The sequence below is a fragment of the Pleurodeles waltl genome, chromosome 11 (assembly GCF_031143425.1).
Source record: "Pleurodeles waltl isolate 20211129_DDA chromosome 11, aPleWal1.hap1.20221129, whole genome shotgun sequence".
Taxonomy (NCBI): domain Eukaryota; kingdom Metazoa; phylum Chordata; class Amphibia; order Caudata; family Salamandridae; genus Pleurodeles; species Pleurodeles waltl.
Window position 1 is genome coordinate 852804022 of NC_090450.1, and position 27989 is coordinate 852832010.

The window sequence follows — 27989 nt, forward strand, 5'->3', positions numbered from 1 at the left end:
GTATCAGATGTGTGTATTTGGAATTGTCCAATGTGGCTGTGTTTTGTAGATGTGTGTGTGTATTTTGAGCGCAGCAGTGTGTACCGCCAATGGAATACCGTGGTTGAAAGACCGACGCGTAGATTCGTGGGTCGTGATAGTGTGGGCGTATTTCTGTTGGCGTGACGGTGGAGGTTTTGTTTTCGCCAGTTTGGTGTGGCAGACTTGTGTGGGTGTCTGACTTTTTGGCGGATTCCGAAATTTGGGTCATAAAAGCTGTCGCAGAATTCCGCAGCCGCGGCGGTGTGTTGGCGGTCTTCTGCATGGCGGTAAGCGGCTTTTACCGCCAATCTTGTAATGAGGGCCTTTGCCACTTTGCCTAGTGACTTTGCTGATTTTACTTATAAACATCCTTGCCCTTAGATTACCCATTTAAACTTTACCTCCTTAAGAGGGAAGTGCTTCCTTTCTTTTCCCAGAGCTGAATTCCTGATGGCGAATCAACTGATGTCCTGAGGACGAAGACAGAACCTGAGTGTTGACCAAACTTAGAGGGTAAATATATGACAATGAAATTGTGATTTCTGTTTGCTTTTCCTTTCAAGGTACCAACTGCTTTTCTTTTGACAGGAGCCATAGTTAGATGTTTTCCAAATTGGTGTTACGAAATTGTTTTGCATGAAGCCCAACATGCCAATGCTAATCAGAGGTTAGGTGAGGGGTTCAATAAAACTGACGCAAATGGACAAATGACTGAATCTACGCTTTGTTGAATCATACACTGATATACTCTGCTAATGCTAGTTTATGTTCACGCCGTGCTATATTCTAATGTTTGTGATTCTTGCTTTGTTGAAATCTTATCAGAGTTGCCATGTTGTGACTATGCTATTATGTTTCTTGGTTCTGAGACAAATAAATTTGCTAGTAGTATTTCAACCAATAGGGAATAAATATCACTAAATTCATACTAAACTGGTGCGTTTATTCATGACTGCAAGGTCATGGTGGTGTCTTGAGTTTGATTAATGTCTTTGACTAAAGTGAAATGCATTGTTGTGATAAATACTGATGACATTATTGACGTATTAATTGACATGTTGATTAGCTATCTCGTCCTAAGGTGTCTCTCAACAGGGTCAAAAGATTCATTGGCCTAAAACGAGTCCCAATGTGTAATAATTTATCATAAAGGGACGCGTTAACACTGTAATGCGAGAAAATGACCGGAAATGCGTTATTCTAAAGCAAAAGATGCGTGACACTTGAAAGGGCTGCAAGTCCAGTTGTGGTGCAAGGATATCCTGAGCAGATTAACATCGCTCCTGGTTCATAAATAGTGCTTTAGATTGAAGACCAGGCAAAAGGCACTACATCTCACTCATGATTACTCTGAGTGAACTATCACCTCAGATGAATAAGTAAAAATACCTAAGGACTATAGAATTTTGTATTTACAGATTCGACCAATGGTGACTCTTATCGCAAACAAAATAAATAAAATCCGATGTATTCTCGCGTATGTATACTTAAATGTGGCAATTATGCAGGCCAAATTGCGAGTAACTTCCCGACTGGGTGCCTATTTTATCAGTCTTAAAGCTCTCCAACACTCCTTCAGTGAGAAACGGGAGAAACGGAATGCGCCCTACGCCGGTGGCCATCTTTAAATGTTGTTCTGCGGGTCCATTAAACAAAAAACTGAACTTTTTTCCCAAAGTTCTGTTAGTACTTTTCCATTTTAATGAGATTGTAGTGGAAAGCCGGTTCTCCCCCTTCATGTTGCAAAACTAATTCTAGGAATTGATTTGTACAGCTGCAGCTCCATTTTTTATAGAAATGAAAGCAGTTACATTCCGATACTTCTTTCAAATGGGCATAAGTTAGCTGCTTCTGCGTTAGGTGTCTATGAACGTTAATAGGTATTCTCTTCGCGTGTAACAGAATCTACGTAACAGCCCGCCACGTTTGCTGCAGACGTCACTTTGCGTATTAGTATCTCGCAACAAGCCACCGCCGAAGGATAACGCGCAGACTCGGAGCGTGGGGCCGGGGAGGCGGTTGGCGAACAGTGGGCAGATGCTCAGAGGAGGGGGCGGGGACAGGAAGCGCAGGGGGCGGGGTGGAGTATGACCGCGACCGCAGTAGGAGGAGAGGTGGGAGGTCTGAAGCTTTCCAGCTAGCGGCTGGCTGCTTGTGTGCGAGAGGTAAGATGACGGCAAGAGGAGACCTCCCTGTTGCTAAATCCCACTGTCCTAACTCTGAAGTACGCGCACTGCGGTGCAATGTGACAATATCCGTGGCACCCCCATCTGTCTGTTGCGCCGTCTTCCGTTTGCTTGTGAGCCGCGGGTGGGAGAAGATTGGGGATTCCGTTGTGGAGAGGTAGCCTTGGACCACAGCCGGTGTACTGGGTGGCCAAACATGGATCGAACACGCGTATGTACCTGTTTTCCGTTAGCAAAGAGTTCGTGAATAAACGACGGAGCCAGTAGGGTGGTCTTCGCGGGAACAGCCGAGATCCTCGGCTGAAAAAACATTTTCAACGTAATTTACGTTTTTTTGACCATTGCCCATTTTGAACCTACCTGATGCTCTACTTGGACCAGTTTAGCCTAAGATGACACTCGATAGAACTTGATCGTATAGGTTTCGGACTCCTAGGTACGGAAGAAACTGCCCGCTAAACCAGTAAAATTGTTATATTAAGTGCCTCTGTACCCTAGTTGTTGATGCTGGCCAGCATAGTTGCATATTACTCACTGATCAGAATATGAAGGTTCTGATCACTCTCTTTGTTTAGATAAATAAGGTTTCGGTTTATTTTGCATTTCTTCCATTTGATCTACAAATTCTGATTAAGCACTAGAACAAACGTATTGAAATGTTCTATGGTCTTAAAAATAAATTAGATACCTGATTTGGTCCGGTGGCTATCCCGCCTTGTTTTTAAAGGCTGTGCCGAGTCCAAATACAATCATAGGCTTCCATCTTACTTGTGCCATAAAAATGAGTTTTGAACAGTAGGCTCAATACTTGTGAGAGCCAAATATTATAATGTATTTGTTTCTGCTACTGTCAACAATAGCCACACTTTCCGGGTGTGAGCTGACCCTGATGTGCTGAAGCTTGGAGTGAAATCATATCACTGGATGTCTTAAGCTCCCGGAGACGCGGTTTGGGGAGTAGGGCGATTTGGGTTGTGGGCGGAGGTAGAGTTTCGCCACCGACTACTGATCCTCCCACTTATATCTGACTGTATGATGTGCATCCTCTTCAGACGTGGCTACAGGTTCTTCTACAGTTAGGCTTTGGTCCTTAAACTGGTTTGAGGGCAAGCTATTGATCACTTTGTATTTCCTTTTTGGTGAAAACGTAGAGCATGAGATAGAAGCTGCTCACAGCCGTGCAGACTGACTGTAAGTAACAAAAGCGTCAGCACAATGGTTTGTACTATTCGCAGGCACAAGATGTTTTTCATGTCCGAGTATCATCTCTAGTCTTTTGTTTCACGAATTTTGATTTTGGCTTTCTGCACTATTTTTACGAAAATGATTTGCATGCGAGCTACTTAGTTTTTGAGGCAAGAAGATGGGTTTGTTGTGGCTCTAATATGGAGGGACTTTAAACTACAGTATGGACAGGTTTACCAGCAGTGCTTCATGATGGTGGGAGTCAGGCCACGCAGCACCCAAATCTTGAGTGAAGTTACTGCTTGCAGTAGGTAACTGGTTGCATGACTAAGGAACAAACTACTCGAAGTTGGGGTGAATGGAAGCTATTTTCTCAAAAGGTTGGTGGAACCCAAATGAAAGTTGCCGTGATGCCTCTTTTAAGTGTCACCTAGTGCACACCAACACAGAAAATGCAAAATGTTAGGAGACAAACCTGTTTAATATTAAATTGTTTTTGTCATATTTCCATTTGCAAAGTTACTGTCTTAAGTGAAAGTTTTGTACCAAGTGAGGACAGCATCATAGTAAGAGAAACTCTGTACCTAAGAGCTTCTTGCTTTTGAAGATATTCCTTTTGAGTATTCATTTTTAAGCAGATGTTTTATAATAATTTAGTTTGTCTTTTTGGATGGACCAAGGTTACAAGATGAATCCAGGTCATAATGGATGCCACTTTCCAGTCATGAACTTTCCTGTTTCACCTCATGCATTGTAAGGGGTTGTAGTCTTAGTTAATTTCAAGTGAACGAATTGGACTAACACTCCAGAAAATAATGATTGGTAAATGTAAAGCCAAGTAATGTAATTTCGTACTACTGTGGTTGTGGAGCTACATGGTCGCTGCACACAACCATTGTTCCGCATTAAATGTAGACATTTGCTCTTTCCCCATAGCTGCTAGTTAAATGCTAATACTAATTTTATATTTTTGCCCCCCACTTCTCACACACACACACTTTTTGGAACCACGACGTAAGCCTTTAAATACGTGTTTTTCAAATTCGTTTCCTCTTGCAGGCCATCTGCAAGAAAAAAAAACTTTTGTGCAATTGGTTTAGTGAGCCAGCTAAATGTGCTATGGAATTCCTTATAGGATTTACTAGTAATAAGAAGTTGCACGAACACATCCCTGCAGACTGATAATTATGTGCTACCGATTATTTTTTGTAGCTAACTGGTTAATTATCCTGAGATTTAAAAGAGAAAAAAAGCAACCCTGTGTTTTTTTTTTTTTTTTTTTTGCTGGTAATTAATCGTATCATGCATGTCTCGTTTCTCCTGTATTTTACCAACCAGCAAAGACACCGACAAGTGATGCAGCCTCACAAATAACTTAATCGTAAGGCTGAGAATAGTGTTATTGCCACTATTTCTGCTGGGTTCTTTAGCCACTGAATAGAACCAGCATGTTCCATTGTCCAAAGACTGACTAATTAGATGTAACCTGTTTTGAACAAAAAGTTTAGTGCAGTTCATTCGCTCCAGAGTCAGAGTTGAAGAGAGTTTTGTGTATTTCATAATTTTGAAAGGAGTTGCTGCTTGGCAGCTCTTCTGTAAGTAGGGCTTGAGTTAAGTTCCAGCAATTTCTTTGTGCTCGGGTATTTATAGTGGGAGTAAATTACTTGTTTTGTTTTTGGTTTTGTTTAACCTCGCCTTGACCCCCACAAAGACTGTTGCCAATGCAAGCCACAGTTATGGAGGAACCTAGTGCGGGCAGCTCCTGCTCCTAGTAACTGAACTTGCTGAACATTCTTTTTTGCTCCCTCATCTGTCCTCTGCTGCACCACAGATCTCCCAGGTCTCTAGCAGATCAAAAGCACATACACAGAAAGGCTGGAAGGTACAACTCCAAACACAATCCTCCATTCACTACTTCTCTATTTTTGTGTCCCACTGTAAATGTTACTTAAGATGTAGAATTGTTTGTAAACATCCTGTAGGCGGAGATTGGAAACTGCTAAACTTAGTTAGGGTAACTGTGGCCTCAAGTTTCCTACAGTTGTTTTATCTAAGTTTGACTAAACAGTAAACGTTTACAATAGCATGTGAAACCATAACTTCTTCTTTTTGTCACAAAGTACATTGTCAATAACCTGGTGTCTGCAGAAGAGCTATGGGGTAATAACTCTACCACTTCCTTTACCAACAATGCAGAACAAGCATTGGCATAGCCAATAGGTCTCGCCTTTGGGACCTTGAAGTATTTATCTATGCTGCACATTATTCTGGGTGTTCCAACATCTACTTTAACATCGAAGCTTTAACACTAATAGGCACATTATAGCACTGCATTGCGAAGTACTTACTTAAAATGTCATTTGTGTACAACTGTTATTTTGAACTTGCATATCTGAAAGTGCATTCATACTCAAAGAAGGCCGTAGTGGAAGCGCTGCTGTGTATGATCAATGGGGAGGGAGGGCGTGTATGCTGATAAAGTGGCTGGCACTGGACCATGATGCATTCTCTGCAAATCTGAGCTCCTGCATTCCCAAAGCTGAAGAAGTCGGCAGATATTCAGAAAAACAGATAGCTGAGCGGAGCGAGAGGGTGAGGGAGGGATGAGGGGAAGGTGGCTGCACAAGGTCTGTGTTAGTAGGCCACGGGTTAAAAACAACTGAATTTAGAGTAGCATTATGCGAGCTGCAAGGAGAGAGCAGGAAGAAAAAAGTAGTGCGTCAAAATGAAATGATGTGGCCAATAGTGAAAGGATCTCAGTAGCAGGGGCAGTCTCCAGGGCATAAGAAAGCAGCCAAAAAGCGGGCAAATGTAAGCTATTCACCAAAGAAACAACAGGAATTTCGAAAGGCAGACGCTTGACCAATGATGGGTGTGGTCAAAGTCCACATAGAAATAATTACAGCATGTTGAGAGAGCGCATGCGTGCTGCGCTGCCTAGGCTCCACCTAAAAAAACAGATTTGTGGTCTTTGGGAAGAGACCGTAACATTTTGCAAGAAAATAGTTAGCGTACTTTTTGTAAACTAAGAGTCAGGAAGCAAATTAAAGGGCCCAGGTTACCTAACCAAGGTTTTAGAACCCATTTTGGAGTATGAAGCTGGCTGGGAAATCTTGGGATCTAGTTGTGTTGAAATGACCGAGAATCTACTGTAATATTGTTTTGGCTATGGCAGTGAAAGCGATTCTGCGATACTGCAGTCTACTGTGCATTCTTTTAAAATAAGTTATCTGTGCGTTTTTTTAAAAAGTTTGATAGCATAAGGATAGCAGTGTATTCCTTGTAGTTTGCATGACATTTCATTGTCTGCAGTATTCACACACTGTTGTTGTAAATAGATGGCTTTTAACACCGTTTTTTACATACGTTTGGTTGAGATGTTGTTGTAACAATGTAGCGACAGACACCGCTTTGTGAGTTATTGAGTAGCGTTTCTTAATGACTGCCATGGATAGTGGAAAGGTTTCACCAGAATATGCTGCCAGTATCACTCGATAAAACTAACATAATGCTTATCCTTTGCTTAGCTAGCCCAGTGTACTGGTGCTTGTGTTTTATAATATGTTTTTCCAAGTACGTCCTGGTCAAATTTGATGAAAGATGTGCTGATGTCACATTAGTGCTTGATAATACTTGAGCTATACTGTAATTCTTCACTGAAATAGAGGCGTTGAATTTAGGGCTTTTTAAGGGAACATCGAAATTCAGCATTATAAACGGTAAGAGTTTGGTGGCAGATTTAGTGAGTTTACCACTAGGTGTGCTACACCTGCTTCATTTGGATTGAGGTGTGTTGCTATCTCCACTTTGTTTTAGGAAACTGCATGTTTTCGAGTGCCAGCAGTGGAGCCATTTGCAGATTTCTGCATTTCTTTTTTTGCAGTAGTGGTTTTTATTGACAATAAGGACTAGTCTACAAATTAATTGAATGTTTGAAGTGCGCTTTAGCCAATAAATAAAAATGGTGTTTTTCTACAATATGGATAGGTGTAAGAAAAGTGGAATGTGTGGGAGTGCAGCTTGTTCTGTGTTTTTAGCTCGCAAATGCACAAACCGTATGCATCCATAAACAAATGTATTACACCTGGACAGAGAAAATAACATTATTTGCTAATGTAAAATATGATTGATCAAGGACAGGCGATGCAAAAAAGGTAGACACCCACAAAAAGGAAACTCCTGCAAGTATGTCAAGAGATTTATAAAATTGTATCAAATGGTTTGCCCATGTTTATCTTGATCAATATACTATCCTATACTATACTGTTTTTGTAGGGGCCATGGCTACCTGACAGAACGTGCAACTTTTCCAGTTCGGCCAGGTATTTCCCAGCAGAAAGTGTGCATAATTATTCTTTTTCATAATGTTCCCTTCAGAGTAACACTTTCTTGGCTGTTGCTGTTGAATGAGGGATGTTTTAATTTTGTGAAGAGGGGGGTGTGGTGACCTGTAACATCACATGCGTCATACCTAATGCACATATGGCCCCACTGCTTCCTTCCTAAGAACATAATTTCTCCTATTCAATGTCCCTAGCGTGCAAGAAGACCGCAGTGGCGGCCACTTTTTCATCACCTTACATCCAAACTCTGGTACTCCCTCTAAAAAAAAAACCAGTCTATTGTATAGTGATTTAGCTTTCAGACAGGCATTGAAATATTTCTTATTTTGTTAGTTCTGTTTTCTAGCCGGTTGCCCTCCCTCATTATTCTATCACCATGATACACCAGTGGTGCTAGCATACACTGAAGAGAAAATAATCTGTATATACTACAAGTGACTGTGACTCTCTATTCTTCAGCCATTGGTTTCTTTGGCTTTGGAAACGTCAGATATTGGCTTGAGAGTTTGTCATCCACGTCTTGAACCAGCCACAGTAGTATTTTAGTCTCACATTTCTGCTTGTGTCTGTTTAGGTGTAGCCTTCCTCCTCCATTGGAATTCACGAGGAAGTATTTTCCATCTGAAAAGTACACTCTGTTATTACATATTTACATTATTAACTCATCAGTACACCGTATACATAAAGCATTTTTTTAAAAACATTGTTTTGTACTATAGTACCCTTTTTTGAGGTGGGTGGAGGGAGTCTCTGTCACAAATATTGGCTTTGCTAGTGCTTATTTTCCCATGGGACTTGTCAAAGATAACGGGCCGGATGTACAGAGTTATTTTGTGCTTCCAAACATAGCATTTCACAAAATGACAGGGTTTGGACTGTAAAATGTCTTTGAAGTAAGTACTACATTATTTTTGTGTTTCGTTAAAGGGTACTGAATCACAAAATGGGTTTAGAAATGTGTACTAAATAGCAGTTTGGAAGGGCTGTGTTTTGGGCATCCCTTCCAGATTGTGGTTTGGTATGCAGAGCGTCAAACGTTGCCACCATAATTCCAGCTGCAGAACGTTGAAATGTTCCTAACTCCTTAAAAGAGGTGGTAATCCATTCACAAAGGGGAATGGGACCTTTCCCCTTTGTGAATGTCTGAAAACGTTTGCTCGGGAGTGCTCAGTGGTCCAGGGAACCCCTCTAAATGTTTAAACAGACTTTTTACAAAATTCAGCTATTTTCCCTCAAACACCGCACAGTTTCCTTAATGAAAACAAAATGAATTGAAAACAAGCAATGGCAAATCCAATAGGTCTTGTCCATGAGAGCTGTTCCCTTTAACAGTGTTCTGTAGCTCTGCTGTACAGGAGTGCAGATGCTTTGCAGTGTAGCTTAAAATACACTTGTGACGCAGTCAGGGCTAATGCGATTTAAAAAAAAAAAAAAAAAATGCATTGGCGCAGGATGCATCATAATCCCTTTTAGGTTGAGCGCAAGCGCTCCGACATGTTGTAATTTATCTGTGGGCCTTTAACCATGCCCATCACTCATTCATGGGCTTGCCTTTCAAAAATCCTTTGTTATCATTGGTAAATGCTTTATGATTGTCCTTCCTTGGGGCAGTTTTGTTACCGCCATGGCCATCGTCCCGGTTACATGAATAATTGCACCTTTGCTGATACGTTTGACTGCGAGCGAACTTCTTTTTCCTTTTGTGTCTCTACTTCGCACTCATGACGGCTGTGGCACTCTGAATCGGCTTGTTTATGTGAAACTGTTTTCCTTTTCATTTTCAATTTATGTGGCAAGAAAAGTCCAGTTAGGAATTTACAACGCTAATAGCTCTAACTCGAGCAAATGCGACACCCATTGCATTACAAATGCTTGTTTATTTTTATTTTTAACCATGCTACACAGTAGCCTCACTGCCAAACAACAAGGCTACAAATCATTGCCTTATGCCTATGGTGTGCAGCAGGAACAAAGGGTATTTGAAGAGCAGTAATCTCAAAGATGAGGACTATTGACTTAGTCAATGCCTCTCATGTCTCGGCAGAACTCCCCTGTGATGATTCTGAGCAAATCAGTTTATCTCCTTGTGTGAAAAAAGTAATTTGGCAAATAATCCTATCATATAAAGAAAGCAATCGCAGCCATGTCTCAGTGAAAATATATTTCTGATGGATACAACTACCTGTGGATTCCTCACCTAATGAATCCTCCCAATGCGCCAGCATTCAACGGAAATCTTCTTCCTAGCTTCTGCACGTCGACGAGGACGTCACAATTGGCCACGCGAGGCCGTCTGACGTCATTCAGGCAATAAGAGGTTCTCGCCGACGTCAGTTCCCTTTTTTCCGTGCCATTCGAAACGGTTATCTTCGAGGGAGCTACTGTTGCTGTTCGACAGTTACAGTGTGTTTTTGGTTATTTTTACTTTGAGACATTACAATGTCGCAAAGAACGTCAGGATTCAAGCCCTGCCGAGAGTGTGGAGGCAAAATGTCGGTAACGGACCCACATTCTGACTGTTTGTGGTGTCTGAGTTCCGACCACGATGTTGACAAGTGCAATTCTTGTCAACACATGAATCCGAAGGCCCTGAAAGAACGGGAGGCCAAACATTTTCTTGCAAAATCAAAGAAGGAGTTCCATTGAGGGATGTTGGTGAAGTGCACTTCTTCGGTCCCTCACATGCCCCGGTCATCCATAATCATAGGAGAGGGCTAGCTGTCTGTGTCTGCGGCTGAGGGTGTGAGGAAGTGGTTATCACAAAATCCCTGGTGCTACAAGGAGCCTGCTGCAGAGGGTGCCGTATTCCGAAGATGCTGGATGATGTTGCATTTCATCTCCTGGGATGAGGTTTCCGCATGTCCTTTTTTTGGCAGTGGGAGCTTACCTTTGTCCAGACTGGCTTCATTTCCTCCCCAGTGCGACCTCTGGTTGGGGAGGTGTCTTCAGCTCGTGGATCAGCGTCAAGGCTCAAGAGCTGTTTCACTTCTGACAGAGCGGAGAGAGTGTTGCTTGCCCCCCCAGGTGAAGTGAAGCACGAGGGGATGCCCCCATTGATTGCCGATCTCCATTTCTCTTAGCTTGTCTGTTAGCGGTAGAGAGGTCTTGATATAAACAGATTGTGTGCCCTTAAAGAGCATGGCAGCTTTATTCCTTGAGGCTTAGAGTATAGCCTCTTTTTCGCTGAAGAAATGGACACATTTCAAGATGCCGAGCCAGAGACAGAATCCAGGCGCCCATGAGCAGAGGCCACTCAATGTGCCCTATTGAGGACAAGTGGAGGGGCATTGAAGTCACCCCGAAGAATTTAGAGAGGTTCTGCTGTAAACGTCCTGATGTTGCTGCCTTCCGCCCAACGGGGACTCCTCTGATGCGTATATTTTTTCGGTGACTCCTGTTTTCCAAGTCCTCTTGTTTAATTTTCAGCTCAGTTTGCTGTTCCTCAAGAGGTGTCCCTCTCCTCCACAACAATTCCTGGTCCTCCGACCTAGCATCCACAGTGTGCTGTAGGTCACCAACTCTCCCCCTATCTCTAGGAGCTCCCTCCTGAGTTGATGCAAGTCTTGAGATCAGTTTTAAGTGACCCTATCTCTGACCAAATTTCTTGCAGGAATCTGTCCATGTAATTGTGGGATATAGGTACTTGCCTGAGAAGTGCCTGTCCTTTTAAAGCTTAACAGCAGCAGTTTGACCCAAAGGAAAGTTTGAGGCGTGGCATGATGTCCCAGGCGCTGATATCCAGCAGAGACTGGATTTTCCTATTGCCTCTCCTCCCTGTCCCTTGTTGTGAAGGTGGCCTCCAGCAACAGTGCCCAGCGGACCGCAAGTTCCAAGAGTAGGGAAGAGGGGTGATCCGCAGGTGTGTATTTGCCCGCTGTGGGTGGAAATCATCTTAGGGTCCCTAGAGGGTAGCTGTCAATGTAGTGCTTTCATAGGTGGCTTTATCTGGATGCAGGATAGGAGGGTGGGTGCCAAGCGGTGGGGGACAAAACACAAAAGTCCGAAATACCTGCCTAGAGGTCCACAAGGAGCCACAGAGCTGCAGGTCTCAGGTACCCTAGGTGTCTATTGCAGTCCACAGGCATATCCTTAGAGCAGCACAAGTGGGGGAGATTGTCCAGGTCCCCACATTTCACAAGGCATAAAACAATGCTTTCAAGGCCGTTGACAATGAGGGCACCCCCCTCCCCTCACCCATGCCTCAGGGTGCGGAGAGCGACCCCCAGGATGTGCCATGTGCATGTGTATCAGGCCAAAAGGTCAGCGCGTAGTAGAGGTGGTGGCGCTGTTCGTCTTTATGCAGGTCTGGCTGTGCTGCCGAGTTGGAAGCCCTTCCCAGCCCTCAGGGATTGCCTCTCCAGTGGAATCTTAGACAGATAAGGGCCAGATTCATGTGACAAATTATGACCGTGTTCTAACAGTATCTGAAACCCGACACTAGTCTCTTATTATGCCAGGGCTCACTTTAAATCTGGGAATGAGTTACAGCCATGCTATGTTTTTTTACGCCTTTCTGCAAATCTACATGCAGGTGTTGGAAGAAGGCTGGGAGCTGTAGTCCCTGGCCTGCAGTACCCTGTAATTGTATGCACACCCACAGATTTACTTGTTTAAGGGTATTTACCAGCTCCTCATCAAAGGAAAGGTTCTAAATGTGCTCCTGACAAGGCCAGGAGTAAAACATTTTCATTGTGCAGATAAGAGTGTGTAGGTAATTTGCAGTTGCTCAACAAATTTTCCCATAAGCAAATGTTCACATATATTTACTCATGAGAAAATGAAAATTACATAGGTTTGCAAGGAGTCCGGTGTCCAAGCCTAGTTCTGTATTTTTTGTGAATTCCTGAAAGTTATACATTTGCTTCAGTGGAGCGTCGTATACCTCAGGGCACCTTGATGTCTTTCTTTAGTAATTGGGCCCCTAATTTATGTATACATTGCCCATGCACTGACTCTCCATAAGTACTTCTTTAAAAACAAAAATGCGGTGCTAATCAAACACATTTTATAAAATTAGGTTTTCTTTTTCAAGGTGCTAATTTTTTCAACGTGTATTGGAAGCAAAAAGTATCCACTGTCAGTAATGCAAGCTGACGTCACACCTAATTGCATTTCCTTAGAGCGGTCACCATATTAGTAAAGGCTTTTGCATTATCTAATCATATATGCAGGTTTGAATAACTTTATACATATGGATGGATACAAATCTTTCCTTAGCAGTATTCATCTGTTAGACAGCACTGTTCTGTAAACTGGCAGCAATGGGCTGATTTTTGTGCTGCTGGGTACTATGAGTACTTGTCCATTGAACAAAAAAAACATGACAAGTTGTTGTTGTTGACCCGTAATTGTTTAAATGCTGCAAAAGTGCCCAAATGGTTTGTTGCTAACAGTGCATGTCGATGTTGAGGAAAGACCTTGCCTTTGTTTGTTTTTTTGTGTGTTTTTTTTTTTTTTTTTTTTTTTTTAAATCTCTTCTATCCATTGTTCCAAATCTAGTGTGCAGCTACGACTAATGCTCAAGTTAAATCAAGATTTAATGGACATACACAAGTGAAGAATTGAGTGAAAATGTGCTACTTTTTCAAGCTAAAACAGTACATTTTGTGTGCAAAGTTAGTGCTGTGATTATTGCCATGGGCAAGCAGGACCTTTTTTTGGGGGGGAAATTTATTACTTTTTCATTACTGAATGTGCTTAAGTGTGTTCCTCAAAAAAGGCAGTTGGTGTATTCTTCATTATGGATTGTTTCATCTCTTAAATCCAATTAATATGAGACTGAGTAGTAAAAGGTCTTGACACTTTCTTTAGTGTTTTATTCAGGGGAATGCAAGTTAATTGTTCTATGTTAATATAAACGATAAGGGCAAATCATACAATTCTGTCCTGTTAAAACTATGTAAAGTACACTGATCTCCAGCACACCAACAGTTCATCTCTGTTAAAAATCAGAGTATGTATTCATAGATCATAATTGAAATGTTTTTGTGCAATGAATCTTTTAAAATGTGGTTAGGATATGTACATTTTTTTTAGATTACTCTCCATTACCTTTCTGCGACCTAATTAGATACATTTCTTCTACATTTTGTTTATATTTAGCCAACAACCCATTGTATTTGTAAAAATTAATATCCAACTGCAAGAATTTGAAAGTTTCCACCGTTTTTATTGCATTTCATTATCAAAAAGAAACTTTGTCGCTTCTATAAGATTTTTTTTCCAATATCAGCACATATTTACTGTGGCATGTCATGAATATTAAACGTGTAAGCTTTATAATTTTGATCCAATCTTTTCATCATTGTCCTTCCTTTTTAATGTATATCACCCATTTCAAGCTTGAGTTAAATCTGTCAAAAATATTTCATATTCGCTGTCCTTTTCTAGTTCACTGGTTAAGTTTCGACTTCTAATACTCTACCTTTTGCATGCTGTGACTACCTACCTTGCTCTTTTCTGGTATAATTATGTACAGATTCTCAAAAGTGCAGTACAATTGATAAAAAGAATCAGGGTTTTTGCAAGACATCTAAGAGATCAGAGGCTACATCATCTTTCTTATGATCTGCACACCCACGAAGCAGATCTTTCCAGTATTAATTAGCTATGTCTGCAAAGTCAACAGTGATCATAAACGGAGAAAACCGTAATTGGCTACTTCACAATTACAAAATAAAAATTATCATGACTTTCAGCTTTACTTTTCTATCTACCAGAATGCAAGCAACTCCAGATCGGTTTCAACCTGATAGTGGCTCAATACTCTGCTTCATTGGCACAATGAGCACAGGATCCACGTCTGGGCATACCCTGGCCACTTGCGGAGGTAAATCAAACACACAAAAGGTGAAAGTAATAAATGGCACTACTGACAATGGGCCCAGGTTGCCTGTGTTCTGGTTCAGGGAAGATCTGGCCTGGCAGATCAGGCTGTTCCTGTTGGAGCAGGGTCAAGACTAATTTGCATATGGCTGGGTCCAAACTTAAGTGGCAATGTGGGCAAAAGAACAATGGAGTGGAATGCTACAGAAAGCGATTGCCAACGATTAGACAAATTGAAAGCATTCTTCTCATCTCCTTTTGTGTATTTGATTAGCATGAAGCTATGGCCTGTTTCTAAGCCATTACATTTTCAGCCTTTCCTTTGGAGTTTACCTTTTGTGTTGCACTTTTTGAATTCTTAGTATGTTTTGCGTTTAAATTCTAAAAAATCAACTGCCAGTTTCCCTTGATCCTAATATTTAGTTTAGTCGTCAGTTTGCTTATTAATTTATTCTTGATTTTTCTATACTGATTTGGGAATTTGTTTGTTACTGCATGATCCTAACAAACTTAATGGTGGAAAAAGCCAGCTGCTTGTCCCATAACTCCTGGCAGTTGAGCAGAGTTTTCATAGTGAACTTTGTTGTTGCCTTCCAGGTTATTGCCTTATTAAGTTGTGAGGTACTCCTTCAATTAGTAATCCAACCTTCCACAATGTCCTCTCACCTCAATAACCCTTGAAGGGTAAACTGTGAGCGTTACCAAGCTACCAAAAGTATAGTCAAGGATGGTGTCCCTTGGCCATATCCTTTATTGTGGATTAGCTGGAATTCACAAATCCACCTAGCCCACATTAATCAACTAATTTCACTTCGATTTATATTCTACAAGTGACTTCTTGACATGTTGATAATGGGTCTTTTGTTTTAGTACATGCATTACACTGGTTTGTTCAGATATTACACTATGTTCTAGTCTATGTCTTTATGAATGTTGTTGTTAGAAATACAGTGCGCTTTGAAGCTGTGCAAATGTTTATATAGTTGACGAAGGGAGACACATCTCTAAAGAATCATTCAACTCTTTTAATAGTAGTGTATACTAGATCTCGCCTGACCTCAAGTTAAGAAGCGTTACTAAGAGGTATTTAAGCCCAATCCATATGCCAACGTTCCTCCCTACAGGTTTTCACTAGTTAGATGGTATGCGTTTCTGTAGAAAGAGTTCTTGTATTCCTCATTTTATAGGTTACTAGACACCGCACCTGTCTGGTTTGCTAAAGACCTCTTGGGGACATGCAGAAAGCTGACCTAGGAATGCAATCTGCCTGTTGCTTGCCATTGGCTTTATGATTTGTGACTCACATTTTCTTGCTTTCCGTTTGCTGGCTTTTATTTGTTTTAGGCTGTCCAGCTTGAGTTTGTACCTTCCCTTGCCCAAATCTTATTTATAGTATCCTTCTGAGTGCTCCCTTTCTGTAAACATGCTGGTAAATCTTATCTCGTCACATTTACTGGGCATTCAAAGACTGAGGCCAAATGTCAGGTGATGTCTTCCAAATGCGCTTGTTTACTTTTCTTTCTTTCCCCCACTTTGAGAGGATTTTTTTTAACCATCTTGCTGGATACTAGGGGTGAAAGAGTTGTTTTTTCCTAGCACACAACAGCATTTAAATGAACTGTGTAAGTATTTCAGAATATATCAGAATTAGAAACCCAAATGGAGCACATTTTTTGTTATTTCTGAAGTGTGTTGGAAATACATACTTTAATATAATCAGAACAAATCATTACATTGTGATGCAATTTCCACACATTTTCATCTGTGCACTATATAGTTTTATTAGTAAAACTGTATATCTGTGCAAATGTAATGGTCACTTCAATTGAAAATATGTTGTCTGTAATGGCAATGTGCTACCGCACCATGAATACTCCACAGTGCACTCTACACCGCACCACTGCACTCTACTCTGCACCACTTCACTTTACACCACTCCACTGCCCTCTGCACCATTCTGCATTCTACCTCACTTCATGCTACGCCTCTCTATTCTACCCGTCTGTATGTGGAAGCCACAAGTTATTTGTCTGGACCCGAAGTGTCAGTGGTTTTCCCATTCTGTGTCTGGGAAATGTGGGAAATGTCAGTAAATACATGCACTGGTTCTTTTGCTGCTCGTTTCTCTCACCATCTATCTTTTTTTATCTAATGTTCATTTTATTTTTCTCTTTCTTATCACATTTGTTCAATTATTTTATCCTCATTAGCTTTCGTTCGCTAGCTTCCTTTTCTTTTTTCTTGTCTCACACATTTGCTCTAGTTCTTCTTAGTTGTTTTAATTTTATTGTTCTTTCTTTCCCTTCTTTCTTTTATTTCTTTGCAACCCCTTCTCTTTCTTCCTTGTGTCTGTGGTATTTCTTTCACTTCTCTTTTTCTACCCCATCTGCTTTCTGTCCTGTGGCCTAGTTATCAGTGGAGCAAAAGGTGCAGTGGCACTGGGGCTTAGAGACCTATGGTCCTCACTCAACTCATTACTGCTATATTTTCCTACCGAAATTGCAGTCAACCATTTTCCTTCCTTACTTCAGGGCCCATGGCACCGTTACTACGGCACTTGTTCTCTCCATCTTTACTCACAACTACCTCTTTACTGTCATCCTCCAATCCGTCCCGAATTATATTTTTAAGTTGTTTTGACTATTACACTCTAATGCCAAAAGTTTATTTCTGCTAAATGTTTATATGATAATTGTGTATGTTTTAAGATAGAGGAAGACGGTGAATGGAAGTGCTTTAGTCAAATGCAGAGCCACTGGAATTATATGGCAGGAAAAGTCAAAATTATGAAGCAGGGTTGACCAATTTATGTGGCAAGAAAAGTCCAGTTATGAGTTATGAATTTACAGTGCCAATAGCTCTAACTCAAGAAAATGCGAGACCTATTGCATTGCAAATGCTTGTTGAATATGAGTTGTTAAAATAAATGAACATCGTAAATGGTGCAAAATGCTAAATTACACAAGAAGTGCATCACATTTAGAATTATAAATTAAGTGGGTGTCAATATCCATGTCTATTGCTGCTGCATTCAACAATTTAAAGTGAAAAAATTGTCTCAAGCACTGCAAGATGGATATGTTACATTCAAGGTTCTGAGGTTTTCTGGCAGTAAACTATGCATGTAAACTTTAGAAAACAGAAGGAGCTCTGCTCTGTTAAACACTTGGCTTCTATGTATGTAATCTCCCAATCAGTAGCAAATTCATCATACACTGTTGAGACACAGTCAGGAATGGGGATACCTCCATGTGAGGTCCTCACCTGGGACTGCAAGGGATAAAGTGTTGCTTGCAACTGGAGGCTTTTATTTAGTTTTAATGACGATCATCACATTCACATCATTAGTTGTGAAGCCAGGGTGTTAAGATCTGGCTTCTTTATGTTTGGTCCATTGTTGAGGGTACAACTCTTTGCCTTGAGAACCCTTCTGAATGGGAAATGCATGGGTGGGAGGTGTCAAGCGGAGAGCGGCAGATTGGAAGTTCATCACCAGTCTACCCCTGTGGGTACTAAAGCTCACTAGACCACAAGTGATTGCTTTTTTAGTATGTATGGTGTGGGGGTGGTAACCAGTGCTGGCACTGGGCTGCACCCCATATCCCTCGACTCAAAACAGTCTCCTGTTCTGCTGAGTGGGAGACAGAAAGGTTTGCTCCCTCTCTGCTGGCCCATTTGCCAGAACAATAACAGGTGTCTGCTTGCGTGTCTTGGGGCAGCTGCAACAGTCAAGTTTTTGGTCATCAAAGCTGTGCCTAAAAGCACCAACCATCCTCTCTGAGCTGATAGCTGCAGCATTTAGAACAAATGTCGGGCAATATCCAGGAAACCCTACCAACCCCAGGCATGTCTAAAAACTTGAGAATCAGAGATCGAGGCGTAGTGTGGTTTTCATGAACCTCTGCATGCTTTCCTTCCTAGAATGCCTTACAAATATCAGACACACAGAAATCACTGAATCTATGCACATTAAATTTGCGAAATTTCAGGAATTTGCTGGGATTTTAAAATGCCCTACCACCTTGTGTGGTGGGTCTCTTGCCTGGTAGACACTCCTGATAGTAACATGATTTTTACAGTCTCTCTTAAGAGATTCACCCTTTTATAATTGTGTGCCTGTAGGAAGTTGGCTCTGTATGTGCTATTTCAAAGTAAGGAATAGCATGCACAGAGTCCAAGGGTTCCCCTTAGAGGTAAGATAGTGGCAAAAAGAGATAATACTAATGCTCTATTTTGTGGTAGTGTGGTCGAGCAGTAGGCTTATCCAAGGAGTAGTGTTAAGCATTTGTTGTACATACCCACAGGCAATAAATGAGGAACACACACTCAGAGACAAATCCAGCCAATAGGTTTTGTTATAGAAAAATATATTTTCTTAGTTTATTTTAAGAACCACAGGTTCAAATTCTACATGTAATATCTCATTTGAAAGGTATTGCAGGTAAGTACTTTAGGAACTTTGAATCATTTCATTAGCATGTATACTTTTTATATAAAACACAATAAGCTGTTTTAAAAGTGGACACTTAGTGCAATTTTCACAGTTCCTGGGGGAGGTAAAGTATTGTTAGTTTTAACAGGTAAGTAAGTCACTTACAGGTTTCAGTTTTTGGTCCAAGGTAGCCCACCGTTGGGGGTTCAGAGCAACCCCAAAGTTATCACACCAGCAGCTCAGGGCCGGTCAGGTGCAAAGGTCAAAGAGGTGCCCAAAACACATAGGCTTCAATGGAGAGAAGGGGGTGCCCCGGTTCCAGTCTGCCAGCAGGTAAGTACCCGCGTCTTCGGAGGGCAGACCAGGGGGGTTTTGTAGGGCACCGGGGGGGACACAAGTCAGCACAAAAAGTACACCCTCAGCAGCGCGGGGGCGGCCGGGTGCAGTGTGCAAACACGCGTCGGGTTTGTAATGGTTTTCAATGAGAGACCAAGGGGTCTCTTCAGCGATGCAGGCAAGAGGGGGGGGGCTCCTCGGGGTAGCCACCACCTGGGCAAGGGAGAGGGCCTCCTGGGGGTCACTCCTGCACAGAAGTTCCGATCCTTCAGGTGCTGGGGGCTGCGGGTGCAGGGTCTTTTCCAGCCGTCGGGAAATGGGGTTCAGACAGTCGCGGTCAGGGGGAGCCTGGGGATTCCCTCTGCAGGCGTCGCTGTGGGGGCTCAGGGGGGACAACTTTGGTTACTCACAGTCGTAGAGTTGCCGGAGGGTCCTCCCTGAAGCGTTGTTTCTCCACCAGTCGAGTCGGAGTCGCCGGGTGCAGTGTTGCAAGTCTCACGCTTCTTGCGGGGATTTGCAGGGGTCTTTAAATCTGCTCCTCTGTAACAAAGTTGCAGTTCTTTTGGAGCAGTGCCGCTGTCCTCGGGAGTTTCTTGTCTTTCTCGAAGCAGGGCAGTCCTCAGAGGATTCAGAGGTCGCTGGTCCCTTGGAAAGCGTCGCTGGAGCAGGTTTCTTTTGGAAGGAAGGAGACAGGTCAGTAAGTCTGGGGCCAAAGCAGTTGGTGTCTTCTGTTCTTCCTCTGCAGGGGTTTTTCAGCTCAGCAGTCCTCTTCTTCTTGTAGTTTCAGGAATCTAAATTCTTAGGTTCAGGGGAGCCCTTAAATACTAAATTTAAGGGCGTGTTTAGGTCTGGGGGGTTAGTAGCCAATGGCTACTAGCCCTGAGGGTGGGTACACCCTCTTTGTGCCTCCTCCCTGAGGGGAGGGGGTCACATTCCTATCCCTATTGGGGGAATCCTCCATCTGCAAGATGGAGGATTTCTAAAAGTCAGAGTCACCTCAGCTCAGGACACCTTAGGGGCTGTCCTGACTGGCCAGTGACTCCTCCTTGTTTTTCTCATTATCTCTCCTGGACTTGCCACCAAAAGTGGGGGCTGGGTCCAGGGGGCGGGCATCTCCACTAGCTGGAGTGCCCTGGGGCATTGTAACACAAAGCTTGAGCCTTTGAAGCTCACTGCTAGGTGTTACAGTTCCTGCAGGGGGGAGGTGTGAAGCACCTCCACCCAGAGCAGGCTTTGTTTCTGTCCTCAGAGAGCACAAAGGCGCTCACCGCATGGGGTCAGAAACTCGTCTCTCAGCAGCAGACTGGCACAGACCAGTCAGTCCTGCACTGAACAATTGGGTAAAATACAGGGGGTATCTCGAAGATGCCCTCTGTGTGCATTTTTTAATCAATCCAACACTGGAATCAGTGTGGGTTTATTATTCTGAGAAGTTTGGTACCAAACTTCCCAGTATTCAGTGTAGCCATTATGGAGCTGTGGAGTTCGTTTTTGATAGACTCCCAGGCCATATTTTCTTATGGCTACCCTGCACTTACAATGTCTAAGGTTTTGCTTAGACACTGTAGGGGCATAGTGCTCATGCACCTATGCCCTCACCTGTGGTATAGTGCACCCTGCCTTAGGGCTGTAAGGCCAGCTAGAGGGGCGACTTACCTATGCCACAGGCAGTGTGAGGTTGGCATGGCACCCTGAGGGGAGTGTCATGTCGACTTTGCCATTTTCTCCCCACCAGCACACACAAGCTGGCAAGCAGTGTGTCTGTGCTGAGTGAGGGGTCCCTAGGGTGGCATAAGACATGCTGCAGCCCTTAGAGACCTTCCCTGGCATCAGGGCCCTTGGTACTAGGGGTACCAGTTACAAGGGACTTACCTGGGTGCCAGGGTTGTGCCAAATGTGGAAACAATGGTACATTTTAGGTGAAAGAACACTGGTGCTGGGGCCTAGTTAGCAGGGTCCCAGCACACTTCAGTCAAGTCAGCATCAGTATCAGGCAAAAAGTGGGGGGTAACTGCAACAGGGAGCCATTTCTTTACAGTGCCTATCTGCTGCCTACAGTGACTTCATTTAAACTTGACACTGCCCCTTCAGAGGAGTCTATTTAATCATGACCTGCACTGGTAGTTGCTGTAATTTCTTTTGCCATCTCCTGTGGTCGGATTGCCTTATCAGAGTGCTTGAGGCATGCGATCTGCCCTTTCACACCATGGGAATTTTAGCAAATAGCATTATTTTTGCTACATCTTTCAACGGCAAGGCTCTGTAGCTAGAATTTACGGTAAGCAAGCTTGTCAATTGTCTTTATAGTTTGTGAAGTGATCTTGAGAAGATGCAGATAGATTTCCCAAATGACATTCAGAATTGGCCACATCAGTTTTGAGGTACTTCCTTACTACATCAGAGTATTCTAATTATTAGTCTGAATCATGAAAGAAGACCCCAGGAACAGTCATTCCAGATAATCCTTATGTGCCTTGTGAAGCTAAACCACAGTCGCCTGCTGAAGAGATCCCTCATGTTGAGCTGCTTCTGAAAAAGATTCATTTTAAATAGAGGCAACACTATGGAAGGGCAGGTCCATGGACCCTGTGCGGAGGGGAACTTGAAACAAACACACACACATTGACACCAAGGATTCCAACATAAAATCAAACAGTCCAGGACATGATCAAACACCTAGATGGCATCGGACTCCTGGAAGAGAATATGCTCCAAGTAGGAACTGAACTCCTGTTTGAAAATAGACACTAAGGAGTTTAAGGACACCCCACCTAGAATATTCACTGCCTCATTACACCATGCAACCGCAGAGCACATCATCAAATTGAGGATTATTTACATACCACTACTGCAATATTTTTGTAAAGAGCATACACCATCACCACGTTCTGTCTTAGTGAAAGTTGTGTCCACGTGTAATCTTAGAGTAGCAGCACCATTCAGATACCCCAGACCAAAACCTCTGTGATCATCTCAACCTTTTAGCACCAAGTAACATCCAAGCATTTGTCCTTGGGTGCATGCTCTATTGAACAATCATGATTTTTTTGCCCTCACAGCACTACAGCATAAGCTGACAAACATGATCTTTTTGAAGGCACAATCTCACCTATATTTTGTGACATGCTTGGAGCATTGTTAGCTTTACATGAGCTGGAATTGATAAGACAAGGAGAGCAAGAAATTAGACTCTAGGTTAAATTATATGTGGATGTTTTGCCATCGCCATTTTTTTTTCTTTTCTTGAAAAGCACTTGGTAGCAGTGGCATGAGCAGTAGCCAGTTCACTGTAGAAATGTGTTTTAAGTTTGAGGAAAAAAAAGCCAAGAAAACGGTATAATTAAATTTCCAAACCAATTAAGAAAAACTGAAAAAAATGCAGTTGACAACAAGACACCAAAATAATTAAAATTGGGCAAGTGGAACCAGCGATATGAATTTTAAAATTTAATATAAAGAGTCACGAAAATCCAAAGTGCAAGTCAGAAGTTGTAGTTTGTGCTTTACCAGGACTTGGGTGTGATCGCAGTGAATTAGTCTACTTTTTGGGACTTCAGATTCTCCAGCGCGATAAGGCAAGAAACTGAAGCTGCAGAGAATCCCTGAGGTCTGATATATTATCATCAAGCTCAATATATCGTACAAAGCTTTGGAGTTTTCTGTAATTAACCAATACTTTCAATAATGCCTGATGAAATAAAGTTGCATATTTTGCTGGACACCCCTCAGCTTACTTGGACTGGAGTGTAACATGTTATCTGCTGTAGTCATAGACAGAGTGACAAACTTTGTATTAGTAAGGTGTAATGCTCCAAGTTCAAATATTTTATTTAGAATTTTAATAAAGACTAAAATCAAGCCAGCACGTGTTTCGTGACCTAGGATTTTGGAGAAGTGCGGTAATCGTGCCGGGTGCAAATTTTGTACATACCTGTAAAAATGCTTCCGCTTTTCCACTATTGACAACTGTCACCCCTTACCTAAAATTGGTGTGACCGTATCTTTTTAACAAGTATACTGGATCCTGAAAATACTGTTAGTGCTTGAAAAATCCCAATGTTTTCTCTGAAGAAGCGTCATATAATTTTAGAAATAGCATCACACGTGCTGGCTTGATTTTAATCTTTATTAACATTCTAATGTAAATATTTTAACTTTTAAGAATTCTAGCCTTTTTAATACAAGCTTTGGAACTCTACCTATTACTGTAATAAATTGTGCAAGACCTGGAAGGTTCTTGCCTTTTTCTGGAGTCTTGCAGATGGACCACAATGGGTTCCCTTCTGCCAGTCAGTAGAAACTTATGTTTGTCCGCCGCTGTGGGTCTTATTTTTCACTGGCAGAGCCTCCTTGTCAGTCTACCTCTTACCTGATGTTGTCGTCTTTTCCCCCATCACTTACTTGAAATGCTAAATTTTGCCTCGTTTCCTGTGCTGTACTTGAAAAATTCAACTAATAATAAAAAAAAATTGAAGTGTGAGCTGTAGGTAAAATTCACTTTTAGAGAATTGTGTAGTTTTCATGAAATAAAAGATGACGACTGCTAATGGGTTGGGCTCCCTTAATTGAACCCCAAATCTTAGGGTACACGCTGGGGCTCTCCTGGGCCGAAAGAAGAATAATACACTGTCCTTATTGGAGAAAAGGAGAACTGGCAGCTGGCTCTCAATCTTGGCTACGAGTTCTGTTTATTCAGAAAAGGAGATTTAGTAGTTAGAAAAGCCTGTTAAAATAATTTGTATACAGGTTGACTATCATATATAGATATGGATCTCCACCTTGGCCCCTGGAAACAGTAGATACACACAATTGTTGGTATTTTACAGCACACAGTTGTTAATTATACCATTAATCTCGGTTAAGCAGTCAATATGTAAAACAAAGCGGACATTTAAAAACTCCAAACGTTTTTTCATCACACTTAGCTAAATTTCCTCTTTGATTAGTTTAGCTCCATTTTTCGTTCTCCTCATTTGACAAGGGCACGCATACGTCATGCCTCTACTGGTGTTTAGCCCTCCCCAAGGGCACTGGCCAAGAACTATAAACTTATGCAGCAGCCGTTTTTTAACTATTTTTTCAGGACTATTTTTTTTTTTTTTAAGGGTGACTGGTCCTCCATACATTAGGAGCACTGTTGTTTGAATTAGCACTGAGCACCGATTTTGTTACCTTTTTCTGCTCTTTTCCCTTTACTTCATCTTTATTCTCTCCCTTCACCCCCTCTTCTTTACCTCATCCCCTTCCCCTTCACTCATCTCCTTTCCTGTCCTTCCCCACCTGTGTCTTCTCCTGCCTTTCCTTCCTTCCTCTTGTTCTCTTTCCTTTGCCTTCCTTAGGATTCCCTCACTGCCTCGGCTTGTTCTTAGCTCGGACTGTCCGTGGTGCAGGACTCCCTTACAAGGGCCTTAGCTCCTGGTGAAGGAATGTGTGAGCTGCACTGTGCCCAGAATACCAATAAGCTGCTGTGTTCTTGGTGCAGAGGTCGGCGTCCCGGGGAAAGATCTCGACTGCTCCTGGCCCAGGAGGCACAAGACGCTGCTCGCACAAGGGCTTGATTTTCACTAGCATTTTACAATAATCCCATTATTGAGCCCTGGATGACTCCCTGTTTCAGTTGTACACATTCTGAATTACAAGGGAGATCCAGGACAGCTGACAGACAATACAATAGTAATAGTGAAAAACAAATTTAATAGTTTTTCAGTGCAGGCATGTTAAAATTAAAAATACATGTTCAACTTTTTAAATACACTGCGGCTTGCCGCTAATTAGGACGTATGTTAGGGTTGGCTTGCATGTAATAAAAAGGAAGATTTGGGCCTTGCCAGTGGGTATACTTGCCAGGTAAAAAAGGCAGTTTAAACTGCCCACAAAGGCTCTGCAGTGACAGGCCTTAAACATGTTTTAAAGACTACTTTAGCGTGTTGCACAACCAGTGCTGCTGGCCCACTAGTAGCATTTGACTTATAGGCCCTGGGCACACACAGTGCACTTTCCTAGGGACTTACTAGTAAATCAAATACGCCAATCATGGGGAAGCCAGTGTTACCATGTGTTAGACACCGTGCACTTTAGCATTGGTCAGCAGTGAAAAAAGTGCACAGTCTCCTAAGGCAGCAAAACCGAAGTTCAGCACACAAACAGGAGGCCAGACAGCAAAAACTCAGAGGAAACAATGCCAAAAGAGGCCACGTCTAACAAACTCTAATCACTGCATATAGCCTTGCAGCTTTCAGAGAGGAAGGTTTTCAGTTCTCTATTTTGTAAATCTGACTAATGCCCACTTACTGCTTAAAAATGGCTGAAAGTAATGTGGTGGTCTCGCACACACTATTCAGATTATTAGTTTTCTGGGCCCTAAACCTGTCTATCTCTCCTTCTCCCCCTCACTCTCTCGGAAACATCCCTCCTGCCTTTGTTCAGAAACGTAGGAGTTCTGTTGACCACAAATCTGCATGATTACTTTACTCAACACTTCGTCATTACTAGAGATAACCCCCTCGTGTTCTTTCCGTTAAAAAAAAAAAAAAACTTCAAACCTTTGTGCTTCGTAGCTCAGTTATTTAACCTTAAATCCCTTTCCTGTGAAGAGCAGTCCACCTTGTATGCTCCAATAAAACCTTGTTGTGACCTGAATTGTTACAGATAATCCTGTATTTTGCTTTGTTCGATAGCCTGGTCAGCTGTTCTTAAACCCCAGTCCTACACAGAGCAAGCCTAAGTCAAAGAAATTCATGTATCTGTCATTAAAGATTAGAAACAAAATATTTTAATACTGAGTACTTGCAGTTGTATTTTCAGGCCTTGAAAAAAAAAATGGCATTATATGTTTCTCCTAAATAGGTGTGGCTGTGAGAAGCCTTTTGGACCGCAGATTGTGTGGTGCCGCTGGTGAATAATAGGTAAATTCTAAACCATCCACTGAATTTTGTTCATTTACATTTAATTTGAAAATTAGATCGATTGTAATCGGGTTGTATTTGCTTCAACTGACAGGCTAGTAAGAAATGCTTGTTGACGTTAGGCATGTGCACAAGCATTCAAGGGCCAGATGCTTATTTTCACCCCTTATGCCTATCGCTTACCAGAATATACCACGGACAGATCTCTAAATTAGATGTAATTTATTAAAAATGGCAAATTATAATCCAATATTGGTTCTGCTGTGCTGTATTTACACCCAAAGCCATTATCAATTTATTTTTTCACATTTTAATCAAATTAAATCCACATGTATTCAACAGATTCCAAATAGAATAGCAACTATATTACAGCCACAATGAGTATGAAACATTTATGAAACTTGATTAAAACGACACATTGATGCTGCCTTTCTCTGTTAAAAAAAACAAAACAAAAAAAAAACACTTTCACGCAGACAACCCAGTGTAACGGTATTGGCGTGCTTTGTGGTGTATGGTTGTGTTACATTGTTTTGTGATGTGCAAGTTCTACATGCCAGCTGCATGACACTGTTGTAACTACACTGGACAAAGAATATGTGTTAGAAAAAGCAACACGAGATCAGGAAGACACTTCGAAAAAGCTTTCCTCACCTAGTGAACATAAGGGCAGTCTTGCTCCATCAGAGAGAATAAGAAAGAAATAAGACACAGCTTTTCACTGATTTATCTCACTGCTATAGAACTGGAAAAAAAACATTCATACTGGGTTGGGTACATTGGCCATGCTTTTCTTTTATTCTGTTGTAATACATGGAAGTCCGTAATAACTGTAACACTTAGTATCTTATTTCCTTTGTTACAGTCTTGTGTCTCCCGTCTGTAATTGAATCTTCAAGATCAAAATGTGATGATATTTGAACTCTGACAGAGCTGTTGGCTATATGAAGACCAGAATGTGCTCTGTGTAGTACTACGTAATGTAACATAGTCATGTGAGAAAATCACACACCTTTCCAAGCCTAACTCGTTTCTAGCCAAAGTTTCAGGGGTTTATAATTCCCATAAACCAGTACCTTGAACCTTAAATGCTGATATTAAATGTTGCTGGCCTTGTGTCTGCAGTGATATAGGTTAGTTGGATGGGGCCCAGGAGTTTCTGGATCAGGAGGCTAGGTAAAGGCAGTTTAGGTAGTGTTTTTGTGTTCTAAAAGGTGTCAAGGGCCCCCTTGGTCAGAGTTCTTGAATTAATAAATTTAGTAAGTAGCTCCTCTCTCACAAGGATGTGACCTGCAGTGTCCGGTGTAATCAGTCCCCACAATTCTTTGACTAATGCTTCGTCCATGTGTTGCCTGGAGCACAAAATTACATCTTAAATTGCAGCATTTAGCTACTAGTATCTGCACCCAAACCCATTTTTCACTTATGACTTTGGAGTTAATTGGGAATGTGGGATGAGGGGCTAAGGATTAGAATGAGTCTAATTGTTAAGCAGTAGAGAGATAAAAGGGGATGTAGCTATATTTTTTTAACATGGCTCTGAGATGATATAATTCAGAGCAAAGTTCTACGTTTAAAGATACAATGTCCCCATCAAACCCATACAATGTTGGTGTCTAGGCAAACTAATAGAAGCAGGGTAACGATTGTTTCCCTACAAGATCGCTTTTGTCTCACCGTTTGTTTGTATTACTAGGTCTAGCAAGTTCTCTTGGGGGCTGTGCCACTCGAAGACAGTTAGGCAGGCTTTATAGTA

At 41.9% G+C, this 27989-nt stretch overlaps 1 protein-coding gene across 5 annotated transcripts in view; it reads left to right on the top strand.

Moving 5' to 3' along the window:
• Positions 1-2011: 2011 nt before the first annotated feature.
• TPST2 (tyrosylprotein sulfotransferase 2) overlaps positions 2012-27989 on the top strand; it is a 207327-nt gene continuing 181349 nt past the window's right edge. Inside the window, exon 1 of one of the 5 annotated variants that reach the window (XM_069214689.1) lies at positions 2012-2186. The gene's annotated coding sequence lies outside the window, so the exon portion shown is untranslated. Of the gene's footprint in view, positions 2419-3258; positions 3399-26180; positions 26234-27989 lie in introns of those variants that run through there. The other 4 variants (XM_069214686.1, XM_069214690.1, XM_069214685.1 and 1 more) reach the window with 4 other exon arrangements.